This window comes from Mauremys reevesii, linkage group 2 (genome assembly GCF_016161935.1).
Source record: "Mauremys reevesii isolate NIE-2019 linkage group 2, ASM1616193v1, whole genome shotgun sequence".
NCBI classification, from domain to species: Eukaryota; Metazoa; Chordata; order Testudines; family Geoemydidae; genus Mauremys; species Mauremys reevesii.
Window position 1 is genome coordinate 161,336,679 of NC_052624.1, and position 7,717 is coordinate 161,344,395.

The 7,717-nt window shown below is 40.0% G+C and overlaps 1 long non-coding RNA gene across 1 annotated transcript; it reads left to right on the forward strand.

The window, feature by feature from the left end:
• The first annotated feature begins 870 nt into the window (after positions 1–870).
• On the forward strand, positions 871–2,837 carry LOC120397805. Its single transcript, XR_005594013.1, has 3 exons — positions 871–917; positions 1,369–1,446; positions 2,727–2,837. It is a non-coding gene; the product is annotated as an uncharacterized LOC120397805 (long non-coding RNA).
• Positions 2,838–7,717: the final 4,880 nt, after the last annotated feature.

Consider the following 7,717-nt stretch of genomic DNA (forward strand, 5'->3'; position numbering starts at 1 on the left):
GCTCAGCAAGTCCAGCTCAGCAAGTCCAGCTCTTCAGTGATTTCAGCTCCACTCATTAGCACAGTGCTCTCAGCTCAGTAACCTGCATCTAGATTCTTAAGGGAATCAAAAATTAACTCTGACATTCCACAGTGGATAGAAGCATAGGTGGAACTGGTGCTTCTGGCTCACACAAGGAGCCTGCACCACCAAGTACAGATACCTGTCCCCAGCCTCTTTTTTCAATGGGTTTTGGAACCCATGTGCCCCATCTAGCAAGCGCTATCCAGCTGACAATGAAACCCCCCATCACAAGACAATTTTGTAGTTCCCCATTTACCCAATCAGGGTGACAACATTTCATTCCTCCTGCCCCAATAACAACGAAATTGGGGCTCCCACAGCTGTGAAAATAACCATCCCATGCTGCTTTGCGGTATGCTAAGTGGGGTGGGAGTGCCCATGCAAATAACCGAAATACCAATGCAACACTTTCCGCACTCCCCATAATTTACCACCAGATGTCAGGGTGGGGCTCATCCTGACTCTGCTTACACACACAATGACTAAAATATCTACTAACAATATTTATAAACAAAGATGAAGCATTTAGTAATAACCGATACTTACAAATACAAACCAACGCATAACGACCGGCAAACGTAGAAACTCTGTTTGAAACACGTGAGCTGAGAGAGAGGCTTCGAGGTGATCAGGCTCGGTTACGGGTGTACACAGGATACACAGGATTCATTTTTCTTTCTCCTCTCCCTGCCTGCACATGGCAGGCAGGCCTATAAAGTACCAACTATGACATCATAGAAGTGTCATAGGGGACGGGGCCCAAAACCTGTTTGTGTTCGTTTCTGATTGGAACAAGCAAAGTTTACACCAAGTAGGGGAGCAGGTGCCTTAAAGTCTGGCTTCACCCCCAAAAGGTGAGGAAATGGATATTGTTTTAGAATGCGTTCAACACTGAATGACAAAAGAAGAGGCCAGGGCAATACCGGTATGGGTAAATTTTACAGGATGCAGACAGGAACTCATCTCAACAATGCTCAAATAAATTTGTAGTCTCTAAGGTGCCACAAGTACTCCTGTTCTTTTTAGAAAGTTTAGTTTGCTTTAGATCTGATTTTTGATTTGCATATTCATGGAAGCACAATTTTATCTATACAGTGTTATGGGCAGTTTTATGATTTTGACCAATAACTTGCAGGACAGGGGTCTTCTGTAGTTTTGGATGGACCTTCTTGTATTTAAATATATATTTTAATAAAAGCAAGAATAGGTTTGTCCTATTATTGTAAGCTGTTTTGAGACAGGGAATTAGTAAAGTAAACTTTTGGCTTTTTCTAATTTTCTTTCCATTTAATGTCTTGAATTCAGAAACTTCTCTTTTGGGGCAAGAGGAACTTGTTTAACACTAACAACAATAATTTATCCAAGTTAAAAGGGATTGTTTGGGTGAGTAAACTGTTTATTATTTGCATTATGATACTGTCTGGGGAGCAACCGAGAACAAGGTCCCAATGTGCTAGGCACTGTACAGAGTAATAGACAGTCCCTGCCCTGAAGGGTTTTCAGTTTAAATTGACAGCACAGGCAAAGGTTAGGGGAAAAGACAGAACACACAAGCAGAATGATGGTTTGCAAATGTCATGCTGGTGTCAAGATTGTTTTGTGGGGATCTGATGGGTTGTTGTTTAATTCTTTGGGGGAATTGTTATGGGATTAGCTAAACGGAAACACAGTGGGCAGGCAAAGGCAGGGAGGGGAGCATTCAGGGCAGGCGGAAGAGACAGAAGGGGGGCAGAAGTTGTTGGAGTAAGCAGCTGAAGGGCAGAGTCCGAAAGCAGAAAGGATTCTGACATCCGTATCCACAAGTCCCTGTTCCAGCGCCTTCTGCATCTGCTCTTGCAGGCTTAAGAATTTCTTGGCCTCCTCCCTTTCCTCTCCCCACCTCTCTCCAAGCTGGCTCTTTCCTGTGGTGTCTTTTCCCTCCAAGCCCACATGACTCAGGTGTGGGGGTGCTGCACAGGTCCTGTCGTCCCAGAGCTGTGGTGCTGAATGTGAGAAAGATAATGAAGAGGTGAGGATAATTTCTGGGAGTTGAAGGTAAGGAAAGTGAAACTGAGAGGATTGAACACACAAACGTGAAACTAAATGATGCCTTTCTCTTATTACATTAGGTTGGATTTATTATATCAAATTATAAAATGTTCAAAGTGATACAGTTAAAATAAAGAATTTTTTCAGAAGTCAAATACTGCTTGTTCTCCCCCTCACCCTGCTTTCCATTTTCACAGCACAAACTGACAATTACACCAGCAAGATCATTGCATATGGCATGCTGCAGATAATAAAAAGTTGTTTTACCCATCAAGATAATGTACACTTTGGCAACATCATTTCTCAAATACCCAGTCCTTTGGCTGTGGCTGCACTCATCTTTCACTGGGATATGCACTTCTTAACTCAGCTCTGGCTTTTTGCTGACCTTTGATTCTTCAGGCTCTTCCTATACTAACCAACAACACTCTGAATTCAGCGCTGGAAGCATCTTTCACTGGACTCTTCTCCTTTTAGTTTCCCCTTTAGGTTTATAGTAAAATCCCCAGCAATTCTGGGAAGAGCATTTATTTAGTTTAGAATGAAATATGGTCTCCACTTTGACAGCTCAGAAGCAGACAAGCTGCAATTCTGCAGCAGTAAACAGTTGTGTAACTGCAAATTGCTCTCCGCAGGTACTAGCAGGACACCAGAACATTCTTGGAAAAGTTTGAATTTCAGAGCAGTGTTCCAAGTGATCCAGGTGTCTCTCAAAGGCCAGAAGAGCCCACAGGATCTTGTCAAGGTATCTTACATAATAATTTTATGATTATTTTTCCATAACTCCTTGGAAACTTGAAATGGAAATCTATTTCCTTGACAAAAACTGTTTTGTTGTGTGCTCATTAATTTACTGTAGGGTTGCTCATGAGTTGGCATGAGAACTTTTGCAGATAAAAGATGTACAATTATTTGGGTTTTTTTGAAAAATGCGAAAAGAATAGCAAGATTTTGGAAATAGGGTGACCAGACAGCAAATGTGACAAATCGAGACGGGGGTGGGGGCGGTAATAGGAGCCTATATAAGAAAAGACCCCAAAATTGGGACTGTCCCTATAAAATCGGGACATCTGGTCACCCTAGAAATAGATTAATAGAAAATAGTAATACTAACGTTGCTTTTCTTTGCCTGGTCAGGGCTTTTTAATTATTTTATTGTTTAAAATAAAGTTACCTAGGGAAAGAAGTGTCCATGATTTTTCATGACAAAGTTATAGAGAAGAAAGACCTGTACAGAACTCTTTACAGAGTTTACTGCTGTATCTTCTGTTTGGCACAGCTCTGTAGCAGGCTTAGCCAATGCAGGAAAACTTGTTTCTTTTAAAAAGGGAAAAGTATTGTGATGATAAATCCCCATTTGTTTAGGGGTTTACCCGAAACCAAACAAATGGTATTTATTTAATAGTAATTTTGATAATAATAATATGTATGGCATCATTAATGCCACAAATATTATGGTGATTAAAAATAGCATGCATTACTATCCATTCCTTGCTGTTCTGTAGCCATTTTCACCTGGTAATAATGTTGCTTTTATTCACATAGATCCTTATGTTGAATATCAAATGTTTACGGTTTCTCCCTCAAATGAAATCTACTAGTATAAACATATTATCCATTAGGATCAGTTAACATCTAACTCTCTCAAAATCCATGTAAAGGTGAGATCTGTGCAGACATAGAGTTCTCAACCCATTGACCCAGAGCTGTGCTATATTAGAGGCATAATGATGATTTGGCATTTAAATTGGCTCTTTCTTCTTCTTACCCCTGAGAGCTCTTTTCAGCCAAGGATCCCAAATAGTTTACAAACTTAAACAGATACACAAGCTCTACTCAAGGATCACTTCACCCAAAACTGACGTGCATCTGCTTTGAGGTCAAAGGCAGCAGCTGTCTGACAGTACACACTAACACTGCATAACAGTTTTGGAGAGGGAGTGAAGAGGAATCCTATATCTAACTGCAGAGGGAGCATTTAGGAAGGCAGGATATAGTTCATTCATTCATTCATTCATATTTGGCCAGGACATCTGGGTTAATATCCATAATGTTATGAAAAGCATCACAGGATCTTTACTGTTCATGAGTGGTCAGGACCTTAATGTATAATGGAAAATATAAATATACTATAATAAATAATACATCTTTATTTTAAATCTCTCCTTGCTGAAGGATTCTGGCTGTTGTACAATGAATAAACTAAGAGCAATTAATAAACTTTAGGACACTGGCTAATCTTCATTGCTTCCAGACTGGCCAATTCCTTAGGGGTTGGGGAGGCCTGTGTGGTCTTTGTACTAGGAAAGGGATGGGGGAGAACAGTTCATTTTGGTTCTCCTGGGCAAGGTTAGTTAGGTTACTATGAAAATGTCAAAGTCTGGAAGGAAAGACTGAAACTTCTGACCATGCTAGGGATGAAAAACCACTGCAGAAAAGATGACCTTCTGCATTCAGCTCACAATCACAAAGTCTGTAGATCAACTCATAATATTTGGGGCAGACTTCATCAATACAGATAAGACCCTTTCAAATTGCAGGGACTCTCAATTTTATCCAATAGAGAGCAGAAGATAAAAGCCCTAACGATCCCAAAAGACACTGATTTAATTATGTTTGTGAAAAATCATGGACTTTTTACAGTTTGTTACAATGCGGTTATGTGGCCATGTCTGTGACATTTCATGCTTTATTCTAGAGTTCATTTACCTTTTGGCCTTTTATCATAGCAATGCCTCGGTATTCCCAAATGCCCAGCACTGCTGTTGACTTGTGCAGAAAATAGGGAATGGTTATAGCTACCAAGTTTTGTGCAGTTCCATGTGAGATGTTTGGTGCAAATGATTTAATTAGCTAATTTGTATACAACCTTTGGCTTTAAAAAATTGTGTAGATTTAGTGCTGGTGAAAGGCGTTGGCTTCTGTTAAGCTAAAGCAGAACAGCAGGGCAAGCTTTCCACAAACACTCACCATCCAGTATGCCTCACCCCTGATCTTGGGAAAGGGGAAAGGACTTTCCTGCAGAGATAGTAGAGATAGTTCTTAAAAGGGAGTCATATATGTATTCTCAGACAAAATAAAACCTACATGAAGGTGGAACTGAGTTTGAGAATACATATTAGTAAATTAAGGGTAAAAATATAACTAATAGGGATATTATAATTATCCCCAAATGAAGCATAATAAATCCACAAAATTCCTAGTTAAGGTTACACTTGAAAGAAATCCAAAGATGTCAAGATAAGAAATGTTGTGTGCAGTGTAGTTGTAGTTGTAGCCATGTCAGTCCCAGGATATTAGAGAGACAAACAAGAAAGTGTGAGGTCATATCTTTTATTGGACCAGATTCTCTCCCCAACAGAAGTTGGTCCAATAAAATATATTACCTCACTCACCTTGCCTCTCTCGGGTAAAAAATGCACAATTAAGGCCTGGTCTACATTAGGAATTTACAACGGTATAGCTATGTTTCTCAGGGAAATCCATACCCCTGAGAGACATCGCTATACCGACCTAACCCTGGTGTAGACCAGCACTAGGTCAATGGAAGAATTCCTCTATCAACCTAGCTACTGCCTCTTGGGGAGGCCTACAGGGATGGGAGGACTTCTCCCATCAGCATAGGTAGTATTTATACTGAAGTGCTACAGCTGCAGCAGTGCCCCTGCAGCATTTTAAGTGTAGACAAGCCCTCAGGAACTCAACCAGCATTAATTGTCAGACACATAGATGAACATAATTTGTTGGGGAAACGACAACATGGGTTTTGTAAAGGGAAATCATGCCTCACCGATCTACTAGAATTCTTTGAGGGGGTCAACAAGCATGGACAGGGAGGATCCAGTGGACACAGTGTACTTAGATTTTCAGAAAGCCTTTGACAAGGTCCATCACCAAAGGCGCTTAAGCAAACTAAGCTGTCATGGGATAAGAGGGAAGGTCCTCTCATGGATTGGTAACTCGTTAAAAGATAGTAAACAGAGGGTAGGAATAAATGGTTAGTTTTCAGAATGGAGAGAGGTAAGTAGTGGTGTTCCCCAGGGGTCTGTACTGGGACCAGTCCTATTCAACATATTCATAAATTATCTGGAAGAAGGGGTAAACAGTGAGGTGGCAAAATTTGCAGATGATACAAAACTACTCAAGATAGTTAAGTCCCAATCAGACTGCAAAGAGGTAGAAAAGGATCTCACAAAACTGAGTGACTGGGGAACAAAATGGCAGATGAAATTAAAAGTTGATAAATGCAAACTAATGCACATTGGAAAACATAATCCCAGCTATATATATAAAATGATGGTGTCTAAATTAGCTGTTACCATTCAAGAAAGAGATCTTGGAATCATTGTGAATAATTCTCTGAAGCCATCCACTCAATGTGCAGCGAAGGTCAAAAAAGCGAACAGAATGTTGGGAATCATTAAGAAAGGCGTAGATAATAAGATAGAAAATATCATATTGCCTCTATATAAATCCATGGTATGCCCACATCTTGAATACTGTGTGCAGATGTGATCACCCCATCTCAAAAAAGATATATTGGAATTGGAAAAGGTTTAGAAAAGGGCAACAAAAATTATTAGTGGTATGGAACGACTTCTATATAAGGAGAGATTAATAAGACTGGGACTTTTCAGCTTGGAAAAGAGATGACTAAGGGGGGGATATGATAGAGGTCTATAAAATCATGACTGGTGTGGAGAAAGTAAATAAGGAAGTGTTATTTACTCCTCAGAATATGAGAGCTAGGAGTCACTAAATTAAATTAATAGGCAGCAGGTTTAAAACATACAAAAGGAAGTATTTTTTCACACAACACACAGTCAACTTGTGGAACTCCTTGCCAGAGGATGTTGTGAAGGCCAAGACTATACCAGGGTTCAAAAAAGAACTAGATAAGTTCATGGAGGATAGGTCCATCAATGGCTATTAGTCAGGATGGGCTGGGATGGTGTCCCTAGCTTCTGTTTGCCAGAAGCTGGGAATGGATGACAGGGGATGGATCATGTGGCATCATGTAGAGCTGTCAGAAAGTGGCCATAAAACTACTGTAAATACCTCCCAATGGGTGTAGAGTTCCTATATCCTAGCTTTCAGACTCAGAGGTCCATGTTTCTGCCATGTATACCTGGAATACACCTCTCATTAAGGAAGCCGCTGGGCATGTTGTTTAAATTTATTTTGCAAGTTATTTGGAATGTATTTAAGGCTGAGTTAGGACACTGGTGATAAAACAGCGGTATAATAATGAGAAGCTTTTGTATAATAGCACTATAATGATGAGAAGCTGCTCCTCAGGGCAGAGGCACATATTATCTACTGATCAGCTCCATGTACATCTTTGATGCTATATTAAGGATAATTAAATGTTGTTGTGATACAATAACAACTCCTTTCATTGATATAGTGCTCCAATAGCTCACCATGTGTGCATGTTGCATTGACAGAGGGTAACAGTCACTGAACTAATTTAGAAGGCTCATTAATAAAGGGTGATTTATATACTGGATTTACAAAGGAAAAGAAAGAAATATTCCTGGCATCGCCAACTCTAGAGCCGAGATGGAAAAAAAAGCAGATGACGTCACCATAAGGAGAGAGAAATGATCTTCAGATGGACAGGTAA